This window comes from Lates calcarifer, unplaced genomic scaffold (genome assembly GCF_001640805.2).
Source record: "Lates calcarifer isolate ASB-BC8 unplaced genomic scaffold, TLL_Latcal_v3 _unitig_1394_quiver_879, whole genome shotgun sequence".
NCBI lineage: Eukaryota > Metazoa > Chordata > Actinopteri > Centropomidae > Lates > Lates calcarifer.
The window spans coordinates 39,818-51,712 of NW_026115489.1; the positions used below are offsets into that span (position 1 = coordinate 39,818).

The 11,895-nt window shown below is 37.9% G+C and overlaps 1 protein-coding gene across 1 annotated transcript in view; it reads right to left on the reverse strand.

The window, feature by feature from the left end:
• The window catches only part of LOC127139345 (piezo-type mechanosensitive ion channel component 1), a gene marked incomplete at its 3' end in the record, with an annotated part of 46,980 nt that extends 39,796 nt beyond the window's left edge, over nt 1–7,184 (reverse strand). The window contains exon 1 of the mRNA XM_051067311.1: nt 7,085–7,184. The remainder of the gene's footprint in view (nt 1–7,084) is intronic.
• Nucleotides 7,185–11,895: the final 4,711 nt, after the last annotated feature.

Sequence of the window (11,895 nt, forward strand, 5' to 3'; positions counted from 1 at the left end):
TAAATTAATGCACACTAAAAAGATACAGCTAAATCTTTAGCTAAATTGTTTACTCTCGGATGATAGGCTTATATAGTGAAATCAACTCTGTTCATAATGTTCTAGCTTTTAAAAATGCAAATGTGATTTTTGTTTCCCTATGAATTTAGGATCAATATTTGTACTGATGTTAGGTAAAAGTGAATTTATAAGGTAGCTAGAAAAACAACAAACTTTGACCAAAGCGCTTTTACACAAAAATATTAAATGCTATTTCTCTGACATTAAAGCCCATTAAGTTTCAAAGTCTCAAGGCATTTGGTCGGATACCTCAGAGTTCTTTTTTTGTTTGTTTGTTTTGTTTTTGTCCCCATTTACTATAGCTATCAAGTTGATTCTACTTGTCTTCCCAGTTTATTGGTGTCCTTTATTTCACTATATTGTAAAAACAAAAAAGTATGGCAGGAGCTGGACTATACAGACAGGAAAGGTCATAAAGTGCAGAAAAACAGAGAGAGTTTCCTATGTTTCCATCCTAAGAGTTACACAAAACCCTTTTTATGTTAGTAGACCACAAACAATTTGTTTCCCATATTGTATTCCCATATTGTTTTCCTTTTGGGTCACATCTGCAGTATGTACATTGAAGTGACCATTTATGCTTTATGTTTTCATATTCTAAAATAAAGTCATAAAATATGTATTTACAGAAAACCAGCATTGCAGCTGATTCCATGGCAGTGGTTGATTCCCATCCTTCACTACTGCCAAGACTCAGATGGATGATGCTACAGGTCCAAATAACTCTCCTCAACAGGTATATTCAGGGAATTAAGTATATTGTGATGATAATCTAGCGTGAATCAATATACCAAACAGTTTATAGAAGCTTAGTGGTAGTGGCATGTTTAGGGCAGAATTTTACCTTCACAGGAATTTTTTTTTTTGGCTAATTATTACTTTGTTTTGGACACTTACAGTGTCCCCACAACACACATTCAGTCAGTGTCCAAGTAGAAACATAGCTAAAACTGGTCCCCACAAGTAACTGTAACACTGTGTGTGAAAGGTCCCCGCAAAGCCTGTTTTTTTCAATTACATTTAACAGTTTAATGAACTGCATATAGAAGGTTAGTGGTAGTGGCATATTTAGGGCAGAATTTTACCTTGTCAAAGATTTTTTTTCTTGGAAAACTGCGTGAAATGTCCCCATAAAATCTGCTTTATTTAAGATGGTATCTATCACATCTTTGAGCTTTTCATCTTATTTCTAAATAGCAAACTATAATAATGTAAAATGTTGTTTATACTGTTGCTCATGTGAACAGATTGTGACAGAATTTCAAAGCAAAACATAGCGTGTCATCCCACTGAGACAGACTAAAAGTGTCATATTAAGTACAATTAAGATACATTGATATAGATAAATAGAACATAATTCACAGTGTACTTAAATCAAATCTGCTCTAACTTCATGACAGATTTTTGTCAATAACATGGAGTATCAGTAGTCAACAGTAAAAAAAAAAAAAAGTCCAAAAAATGCTAATTCACTAGTGAAAATAATTTGTTAGTTAAATGATGTAGTTCAAATATACTTACAAGGCTAAATGCAATTCTATACTATTGGTTTAAAATATTGTTTTGAAGCAATTAAAATTAAGAGCCATTAATTCAACAAATGATACATAGAATCTGTATTGTCAACATTCTGTAGTAAATGTAAATTATATATCTTCATGAAAATGTTGAGTTTTTATTTTTTATCTTTAAGGTTAGGCCTGGCAGCAAACAGATGTGCAGACGATGGAAAGCCGTGTGAATTGATTCATCACATCTTGTATTGTACCAGCATGAACTGACTGTGAGAAGTATTTGTGGGCTGAACTGGGAGCAGCAGAAACTGAAATTCTTCATTTATAACCACCGCTTACAGGCATATGTATAAGTGCTCTTCCATTTTAATTTTTTTAATATGTGTTATCCCATTTCTTCTGTGTTGTGCATTTGACTACATGCACAGCACACAGCACTATGCTTTGTATCAGTAGCACCATTTTCTGGCCTCACTCTATGTCTTTACATAAACTATGATGAAGTAAGCTGAGCTAAATTTCAAAATTTGATATTGATTTACTACTACTGTATCTTTTAATTCTACATATTTGTAGATTAAACTTTTCTTTCAACAAATGCAATATTATTAATTATTTATTATTTAATAAGAGATGCACATCATGTGTCATTTTGTCATTAGTAATAGGCATATTGTTATTATGAGGTCCCCACTAAACACATGGGAATTTGTGTGAATTATGCAAATAATATGTTAATGAGGTCCCCATCAATAATGTTCACTGGATTTTTCAGAGGTCCCCATTGAACATGATCCAACCATTATTTCATCATTTCAGGTGTTTTAACGCGTGTATGAGCTAACAAGGCTGTGATTGGTTTACCTGATTTTTTTCAGCCCTCTACAACCTCTAGAAATGGTGGTCCCCACAAGTGATGATCAGAAATGTGGTCCCCATACAAGATGAAAACCAGTATGTGTGTGTGTGTGTGTGTGTGTCCACTAAAAGAAGGCGGAGGTGACATATATTGTAGGCCTATGGCCTCTAAAAATGTCAATCTCAATCTAAAAATGTCTCTACATTTGCAAACTGGCCATACAGCTGTCTTTTTTCCTTTCATAAAGGAGAGGGCAGCATCTGTGTGACCAAAGACTTTGCATATTCACACATACTCCCTTAATCCTCAGTAATGAGATCACAAAACTGATTCTATTGTTGACTGACTCTTCATTCGTACAAACACCTCAATGAATGTTCTCAGAAACAAACAGCAATAGCCTTTTATATCAACATATAAAATGCTCATAAATAATGTGTTGGCAATTGAATGCCTTCAACACCCAGCAGACACAGAGCAGACCCCTCTGCACTGTGATCTTGTATAAAAATGACTGAGCCTTGAAGCTCTTACGTAGTTGTGTTCCAGCTGGCATTGAATCTTATTTAGACTTGTTAACATATGAAATACAAACTGAGTTCATGTTTAATTTATTCCCCACCCTGGCAGACCCCCCTTCATCTCAGCACTGTGTGTTTTATGTCTGATGTTGTCATTTATCTCAGCGTCTGCAGAGACTTAAATAACAAATTTTGAGATTATAGTATAGTTATAGTCTTATACTGTTTGGCCATGACACTCATAATATCTTCCAATAGCTTTCAGAGCAGCATTGGCAATAATAAAAACCTGTTAACTGTAGTTGTATTAGGTTGATGAGCATTGGTGCTAAAATCACACAGATACATATGAGCTTGAAGCGAACCTGACAAAATGTTGATGTCCCCTTTTTATGATCAAAGCCAGCAGGAATGTGTGGTAGAGATTGGTGTGTGTGTGTGTGTGTGTATGTGGGGTGGGGGGGGGGGGTTAAGTGAATTAATGGTCTAGTTATTTCCTGAAGTAGGAGGAGCAACTGACAATATGAATAGTTGGAGATGGAGAATGGGGTATAACCTGGTTTCCTTTCATTCTTTTTTCATTTTCAATAGGAGAGTTTACATTTTTCCACAGGTTTTTTTTTTTTTTTTTTGGGGGGGGTGGGGGGGTGGCCAAGCTGATCTGCACTGTATATGCTGCTCTAAAGGGGGAACCTGGATTAAAGGCCCCTTACTTTTACCTTCACTGCTTGACCAACCTCACAGTTACATAGAGATATTTTCAGGCCAGTACAAACCTGTGAGTGTGTCTGAGCTGTGACAGTAGAGGGTAGAGGAGAGAGGGTTTGATCTTGATAAGGCAGAAGAAACTATGCATTTGATTTTGGTGTATCCTGAACCTTGTGCTGCTGCAAACCTTGTATTCATTTGAGTGCATTTAGTTCAGACTTGAGCCATTACAGAAATCTGGTCTGACCTGGTCAGATTGCCTTTGTGACTAATAAAAGTGACTCATTCAGACATGGCACCGACATGTTGCTTGCTCTTCGCTCTTTGCTCCTTGCTCCAAGACCTCCCAGCAGCCAGAGATATGTCATGATATCATGACACCACTTCATGTCAAACTGCCAGGTCCTTCCAGACTCTGTGATTCTATCAGCAGTTGTCCTCAGCTCTTCCTGCCATTTCCCAGTCATCTGATCTTCATCTGCCTACACACCTGCACCTCACCTTCCTACTATATGGCCTACTTCAGTATATGTATATGCATCTGTTGAGACAATTTGCCTGTCTGCCCATGAAAACATTTCTCTGTGGAATATCTCCTGCCTTCATAATTCAGGAAACACTCCTCTGGGTTGTATCAGAGGGTAGGGACATGTAGATTTTTGGATGCCGTTAGTTGCTGGCCTTGCCCCTCTGCTCTGCTGACCTGTTTGGACTGACTTCTAGCTGACTGCACACACAGTAAACTTCAAACTCAGTTTGATGTCCACTATATAATACTGTGTTATAAGAATAAATTAATAAGTATGTATACAAATCTGTGCAGGCAGTACTGCAGGCTTTGGCAGTGGAGTCAGAATTTTGGAGTAGCTTGCCTGTGAACATCAGCATGAGCTCCTAATTTTCAGGTGTTTTTTTTAATCAGCGCTGCTGCTTTTTAAATAGCCTCATATCTATATGGTATCAGAGGAGGGAAAGAAAGCGTCAGGGGGTCTACAAAAATATAAAATATTAGAAATGTTGTCATTAGAATATTGGACACCTTTTTAAACTGCATCACTTTATACAAAATCCTCTGGGGTTCATAAAAAATCCAGACTCTCAGAACAATCTGACCAGTTGCTGGAGAGATATGTTTCTCTGGACCAAAGTGATGGAGAGACATCGTCATCCTCAGACTAAAAAAGGAGTATAGGAGTCTTGTACATGATGTATACACGTATAATTGAATATTTGAAAACATGCCAGTTGATGAGTAATCTCCAGCTCTGACTTAAACTGTCTCTTAATTCTCCTCAGAGCCCAATAATGCTGCTTCCTTTTAGTCACCTAAGTGTTTTCCCTGCTTGGCTTACACAGCCCTCTGCTGTGTGTGTGTGTGTGTGTGTGTGTGTGTGTGTGTGTAAGATCATGTGTGTGTGCACGTGTCTATCTTGGCAGGCCAGTGGGTTTTCCATAAGGGGAACTTCCCCCTGCTCTCTGTTTCCCCCTCTCTCTCATTTTAACTGGTCTCCCACCAAAATAACAGCCTCTCTGCACATTTTGATTACCAGATCAGAGACAGTGTCAGTGACAGAGAAAGAAGGCAGGACTGGAAAAAACACCATGAAATCAATTACTTTTGTCCTACTAGCAAATGGGACTGAGGATCGCAATTTCATTTGGCCATGTGGCAATTTTAACTTCAGTTGGTGTGGAAAATATCAGTGGAAACTACTTAAACCCATACAGACACAAGAACAGCTTGTGCTTTCAATGGGTATCATGCATGAGTTCAGTATACCAGTACAACAAAAAATATAAATATTATATAACAATTGCCTATTTTTGAAATTGATTAGCTATTTTTAGGTTAAACTATTTATAATTTATTAAACACAGATTGAGACAATTAATGATTACACAACATATTGTGATACAGAGTAAAGTAAAGCAGAAAAAGCAGTGTGAACACACAGCTTCTTCTCTAGTTGGGACAAACTAATGTGTCTGTATTAACAGAGAATGTTTCAGCTGTGAAAGTGATCCCATAAATTAGCCTGGAAATGATCCTGTATTGTTTTACTCCATTAACATACAGAGGCAAAAGTATGAATAAGAGTGTCTGTCTGCAAAGTTTTGAATTATTGTAGTCCACTTAGTACACACACACACACACACAGCTGAGGAAGCCTTTCACTAGCTGTTTGTGGTCAAAAGACACAGACTAAAAACATTCCAATTTGTGTAGCTAACAGACAAAATATACTATAAGCAGTATGAGACGGAGCACTCAGCTCCAGCATACAGCTTCAATATAAACTTAGACTCATGTCAGTACTTCAAAATATATCTTGCTCTCTGTGTTTGAAGTTACTTTCACTTCACTGTAAGGGAGGAACAAAGCAGCCATTGTTGTCTGACTTGTGGGAGCATAATGTCTAATGACATGGCTGTAGGTCCTACAGTCACAGCCCCTAACAGCTCCCCTGCAGAAAGGCCCTGCTAGCCTTTAGATATACTGACTGCTGAGTGAGTTTTATATACATGCTGATTTTTGTATTTCATAATAGTTAACGTCCAACATTCCTTGAGAGACAGCATCTGGATTTGTTAATGGGCTAATTGTGTGGGGTGAACCTGAATTCATATCAACATAAGTGAGAGGTGTGCACACAACAGTGTCCCCTAAACACCTTTATGATTCAGTTTTTACATCTTTTGGTATGGGGACTGATCACCAGGCTTTCTCTTAATGACAACATATTTTTACTTTAATTAATACATTTATGACAACGTACATTTAATCTTGTCATATCATGAGAAGTATTACTGTTATTACACAGTCAACTTATCAGTTACAACATGACACTTTTCCTCTTATAACTACATACTAACTTATCTCACTGAACCAAAGAACTTTTCTCTCTTTGTTTATTTTGTCTTTTCTTTATACTCTAAGTTAATCAAACAAGGAAGATCGAGTCAAAAAAGATCCAGTCTAATGTAAGAGCATCATTAATCTCTCCTTAAATGTAGATTCAGGTCAGTGCCTCTCATTAGCGTCAAAGCCAAGGATCCCACCATCTGTCTATCAGCAGCAGAGGACCATCTGACCACATACTATACCTCTCTGAGGCTGTGTACAACAAATATTTCAATGTATGTAGTAAATTAATTGCAGAGTGCCACATATCCACCTAGACCAGAGACCAAAACACTGCTTGGATTGTTCCATTTCCTACTCCAGCAGCAAGCACTTCCTGCCCAAGGTAAAATCAATCAGGCAGCAACTTCTCCCTACAACCTTCTCAAAAATCATATCACCTTATATGTGTTGGGTTGATTACAGGGCAGATAACAAAAAACTGCTTCCTGGTCTTTATTTGACAAACATCCAGTCTGAGTAAGAGAGATCTAATATGCAAAGGTGGTAATTGTCTTACCTCTGATTGTGTGTTTGTTTGGACACAGGAAACATGGCAGCAGCAGCAGGTAGAGGAAATAAACCAGTGACAGGATGTTGTAGCGAAACAGACAAGCTGTAAAGACAGAAACAATCAAATCAACAGTAATTAATTAGAGATATACATTCAGAGATTCTGGCATGTATGATGTGTCGGCTGACGGGCTTTCCCTATATACGCATACTTAATGTCATACATTGACTTGCCCTGGCCCCAGTGGGAGGAAAGTCATGATAGAGGGTGTGGAGGTAGTGACTGTACACTACAGTCTTGGTGCCAAGCTCATTTTGTGCAGTCTCCCACCTGCTGGATCAGGTCAACTGCTCAGTGCACTTCTGTTCCATAGTATTTTGGTTGTTTTATTTGGTGAAATCACACACATATAAACTTCCTTAAAATTACACATCCCCATTTATGTTCTCCCCATCTTTCCACTTGTATTTATGTTTTCAACAAACTAACATGCCATGCAGACAGTGTCAAAAACTGTCATTTATTATCCTTTCAGATATTCCTTCATATACAAGTAATTGATCCTCATAATTAATTTTCTGTCTATCAGCAAATAAATTCATGAAATAATCATCCTAGTTGTCTGTGAACTTATTTTACAGACTAAGTATCAATATAGTTGCTATATTTCCTACAAAAAGTATTTGCTGTTGCAGTTTAGTTATACAGATGCAACTGACTAATTTCGACTAACTTATGCAGAGTTCTCCTCCAAGAAGAGAAAGTTCCACAGCTGTCTTTCTCCTGTACACACAATACAGCAAGAGGGATTTTATGAGGTGCTGCTGGCTTGAAGGAATTAAGACGATCTGAAAACATTAAGACCTGGAAATAAAGAAAATGTGACGGCTTATTTCCTCCCCTTAAACACATACAGTGATAATTATTAGCTCACGTAGGGTTAAGGTCTAGATTAGTCTCAGCCTGCTGAGATCTCAGTTTGAGCATGGAGGTGAGAGGTTTATTACACAGGCTGCTGTGAGCTCCTTCATTCAACTTCAGCTTCAGTTTAGTGGAAAGTTCACATCACACAAAGAGTCTCTATACACCTTACAGGTTAAAATGTAATACTGGACACACACCTAGGAGATTTCATATGTACAAATACATGCATCACAGTAGAATCAGTTGCCCAGTCTGGTAAATTAGGAGGAGGCACAGCACAGGGGGAAAAGTTAGGTTCTCATCATTTGCCTAAACTATGATCAGAATTTGTACAAAATAGTGCAGACATATCAATAGTCATCTGATGAGTCTGAAACTGAATGGGTTGTTTTAGTCATGTATGTATGTATGTATATGTATACATTATTTCCTTTAATTTACTATATGAATCACATCATCATTTTATAGCTGTGGGTCTAATAGTGGGAACTTAAGTGAAAAGGAAAAAAAAGAAAAGAAAGAAGAAGAACAAGTGTCCTTAACACAGAGCAGGCCAGGAAGTGTTTACAGTAATACACCATTCTCCAAGTATTTCTAGTAGGTGATGCAGATGAATTTGGGGTGATAAAATACTGCATATGTGGTGTGAAACAGTTGTTTTATGTGTCCCACAACAAACATCCTCAAATTGATCAGTATCACTGTTGTTTTATTATTGTATAGTGAAGTCCTATTTATGTCATTTATACAGTCTGGGACAGTTGCAGCAGTAAAATTACTAGATTGTTTGACATTACAGGGCCTAGAGTAACAATGTATGGTAAGCACTTTAAACATTTTAGAGATGACCTTTAACAGTGATTCATGCTGATCTGGGTGATCTCCCTGACCTTCTGACATACTTTCACTAGCACTTTGGCCCACAGCAACATTTCAGGATTTTTTGAGATTTAGATTTTTTCCTGGATCCCACCTGATGTTAACATTATTTTCATTTGAACACAAAAAATATCAAAATCTAACACCACACAAAAAATCTATTGAACCCATTTATGTTCCTCAGAGGTTAAATTATTTCCATGCTGAATCTTTCCTCAGGACAAATGTTATATCTGTAGCTCCATTACTGCAAAAGCCAGCACTGTGGGTTTGTGGGCATTGCAGGTTATAGCAGCTGTAGCAGGGCTGTAATCTTTCTACTTTTACATTTGTTTCACTTATTCTATTGAATCATTCAGCTCAGGTTTTAAAAAAAAAACATCAATTACAAGCTTGTTCTCTCTTCTTTTTAATCTCCCTCTCTCTCCGTCTTTCTCTGACTCTCTTTATAATAGAGCCATTATATGACTTGCACAATAACTGAGGCACAGACAAAGAATCAAACACATAAGCACTTTGTTATTTCCTCCAGTTGTTAAAGCATAAAACACACTGTCTTCCTGCCTGTCCACAGGAATTCAAACCAGAGGCAGTCTATAAACACCCTACCTGGCAGTCTTCTTAGTGTGGTCTACACCTCTTTAGCTTTGTCTCTCTTTTTTTTTCACCAAAAACACAAAATGACAAAGGTTAAGGAAAAGGCATGTTTTGTTAAGTGCTGAGAACAATAAAATGATCAGGAACATTCAAACACAAAAGACACAAAGGGAGTATTGTTGAGTATCCACCTAACTGTCTTTTTATGAAGTCCTTAATCAAGGCCAAAGGTTGATTGGGAGTAATCTGTAAAACAACCCTGACTAAACAAACCCAGCCCTGAACTATAATTGCTGCCTTGTGGTTGTATGCCTCCACCAACCAGTCAAGTTGCAGGAAATATGGTCACAGTCTTCCCGTCTGTTCCTCACTTATGACATTGAATAATGGCCAGAAAAGTGCTGTTGCAGAACATTATGATGTCACAGTAAAGTTGATCTTTTACCGTTTTGATATAAAAATGTCATCACTTCATCATTCAATCATTTTATTCTTTCTGACCACCAAATTCTAATCCGGTCATCATTGAGTCCAAGTGAATGATTGTGATTGTGGATTGGGTATACCTAAGAGATATCACATTCACAAGAATGGGACGGACATATAGACAGACAGAGGGACAACTTGAAGTCCTCCCGCCATGCCGGTCACAGAGGCATAAAAACCACAGCCAAACCTCCAACTACTGCAGCTTGACTCAAATCCACTGTGGCTGTCTGGGACTGATGTCACTGACACATCAATTTCTCTTTGCCTGTGTTTCCTGGTTCTTTCAAGCCAAGATTTAATGCAAATGCAACAAATCACACACATTCAACAATTCAACCAATCCTGACTTCAACACCCAGATTCCTGTCAAATCTACTCATAGGCTGAGGGCCTTTCTCTCCAACTGCTTTCCCTCAACATTTCTTCCTCTCAGCCTAAACTTCCCCTAAAACGTAACATCTGATTTATTCTGCCAGCTCCCTGAGAAATCTGTGGTATATACACAGCAGCTTCAGACTGTGGAGTGTGGAGTCAGTAAATCAAGACTGCTCACATTTACCTACCAAATTAAAGCTCTTTTTTATTTGATTTTCTTAATGCAGCAAGTTTATTCATTTCTAAAATTACAGAAATCTATTACAAATAACATATCCAGTTTGTAAGCTGGGCTTTCTGTTATAAATTTCTCCAAGCCCAAACTTGATGAAATGTCACTGGAGAATGGAATTGATCTTATCTGTAATTGAATTTTTTTACTTGGCAAAGCTCTTCCTGAGCTGTTAAAGACATACAGCTATTTTTACAGGCTGAGTAGGACTCTACATGACAAGTGAAATGATCTTCATATGTTCAGTGGAGTGGATCTTTAAGCCATAATCTATGAGGCGCAATCAAAAAGTCACAGGACTGTTCCTATTGCGAACATTGCGCGACAGGATAATGCACATGCAGCGGGTGAGAGCAATAACCTTTTTGAATTACTATTCCATCACATGGTCAACATTGGGACCTGTGTTACCCATGCTTTTGTGACCATTCCAAGTGCTCATTCAAATTTCAGCATGGAGCAGAAGCAGCACTGTGTTGAAGTCCATGAGGATCTCAGACAATCGGCTCAGGATCAGCCAACATTCAGGTCAACTATGAGAGTTGGGTCTACAGCTATGACCCAGAGACCAAACAGCAGCCTTCACAGTTGTAAGAGCCCCACCGTCTCCAAAACTGAAGAAGGCATGTCAGGTCAGGAGTACAGCAACACAATTATCATTCCCAACATGCCCTAATCACCAAATTTGGCTTCATGCAACTTCTTCCTCTTCCCCAAATGAAATTCAAGCTGAGGGGTCGTTATTTTGTAGGAGATCCAATGTTAGTCGCAGGTAGTGCTTTATGTGCTTACAAAACAGATCTTCCAGGGAGCATTCCGCTGGAGTGATCTATCACTGGCACAAGTCGACAACTTTGGAGGAGTTTAATACAGTATTAAAGCAGTTTTCAATTACATCTTTAATTCAGCTTTAGAGTACAGAGAGGATTAGGGTTAGGGACACTCAATTGGGGTGGAAATAGAAGTCTCAGAGACAGATGTTTCCTTAACCAGGACAAATAAAACCTGCATAGCAAACTGTATGTGGTGATACCGCTAGTGAGAGGAGAGAAAACGGGGCTTTGGAATTGTTGGGTCTCTCTTTGTAAATATTATAATAAGAGGAGTATGGTCTAGACCTACTCTATATGAAAAGTGCTGTTGTGATTTGGTGCTATATTAATTATTAAAAACTGACTTGTCTCTTGTTGTTTGTTTTGTTTTTCAGGTTTATTTCTCAGTTTCTCATTCTGGTGCTGCACACAGAGGCTTTATTAGTCATTAGATAATTCAGGGAAACCCTGTAAACTCCTATAAACCCTTTCAGTTGTAACAGTGAACA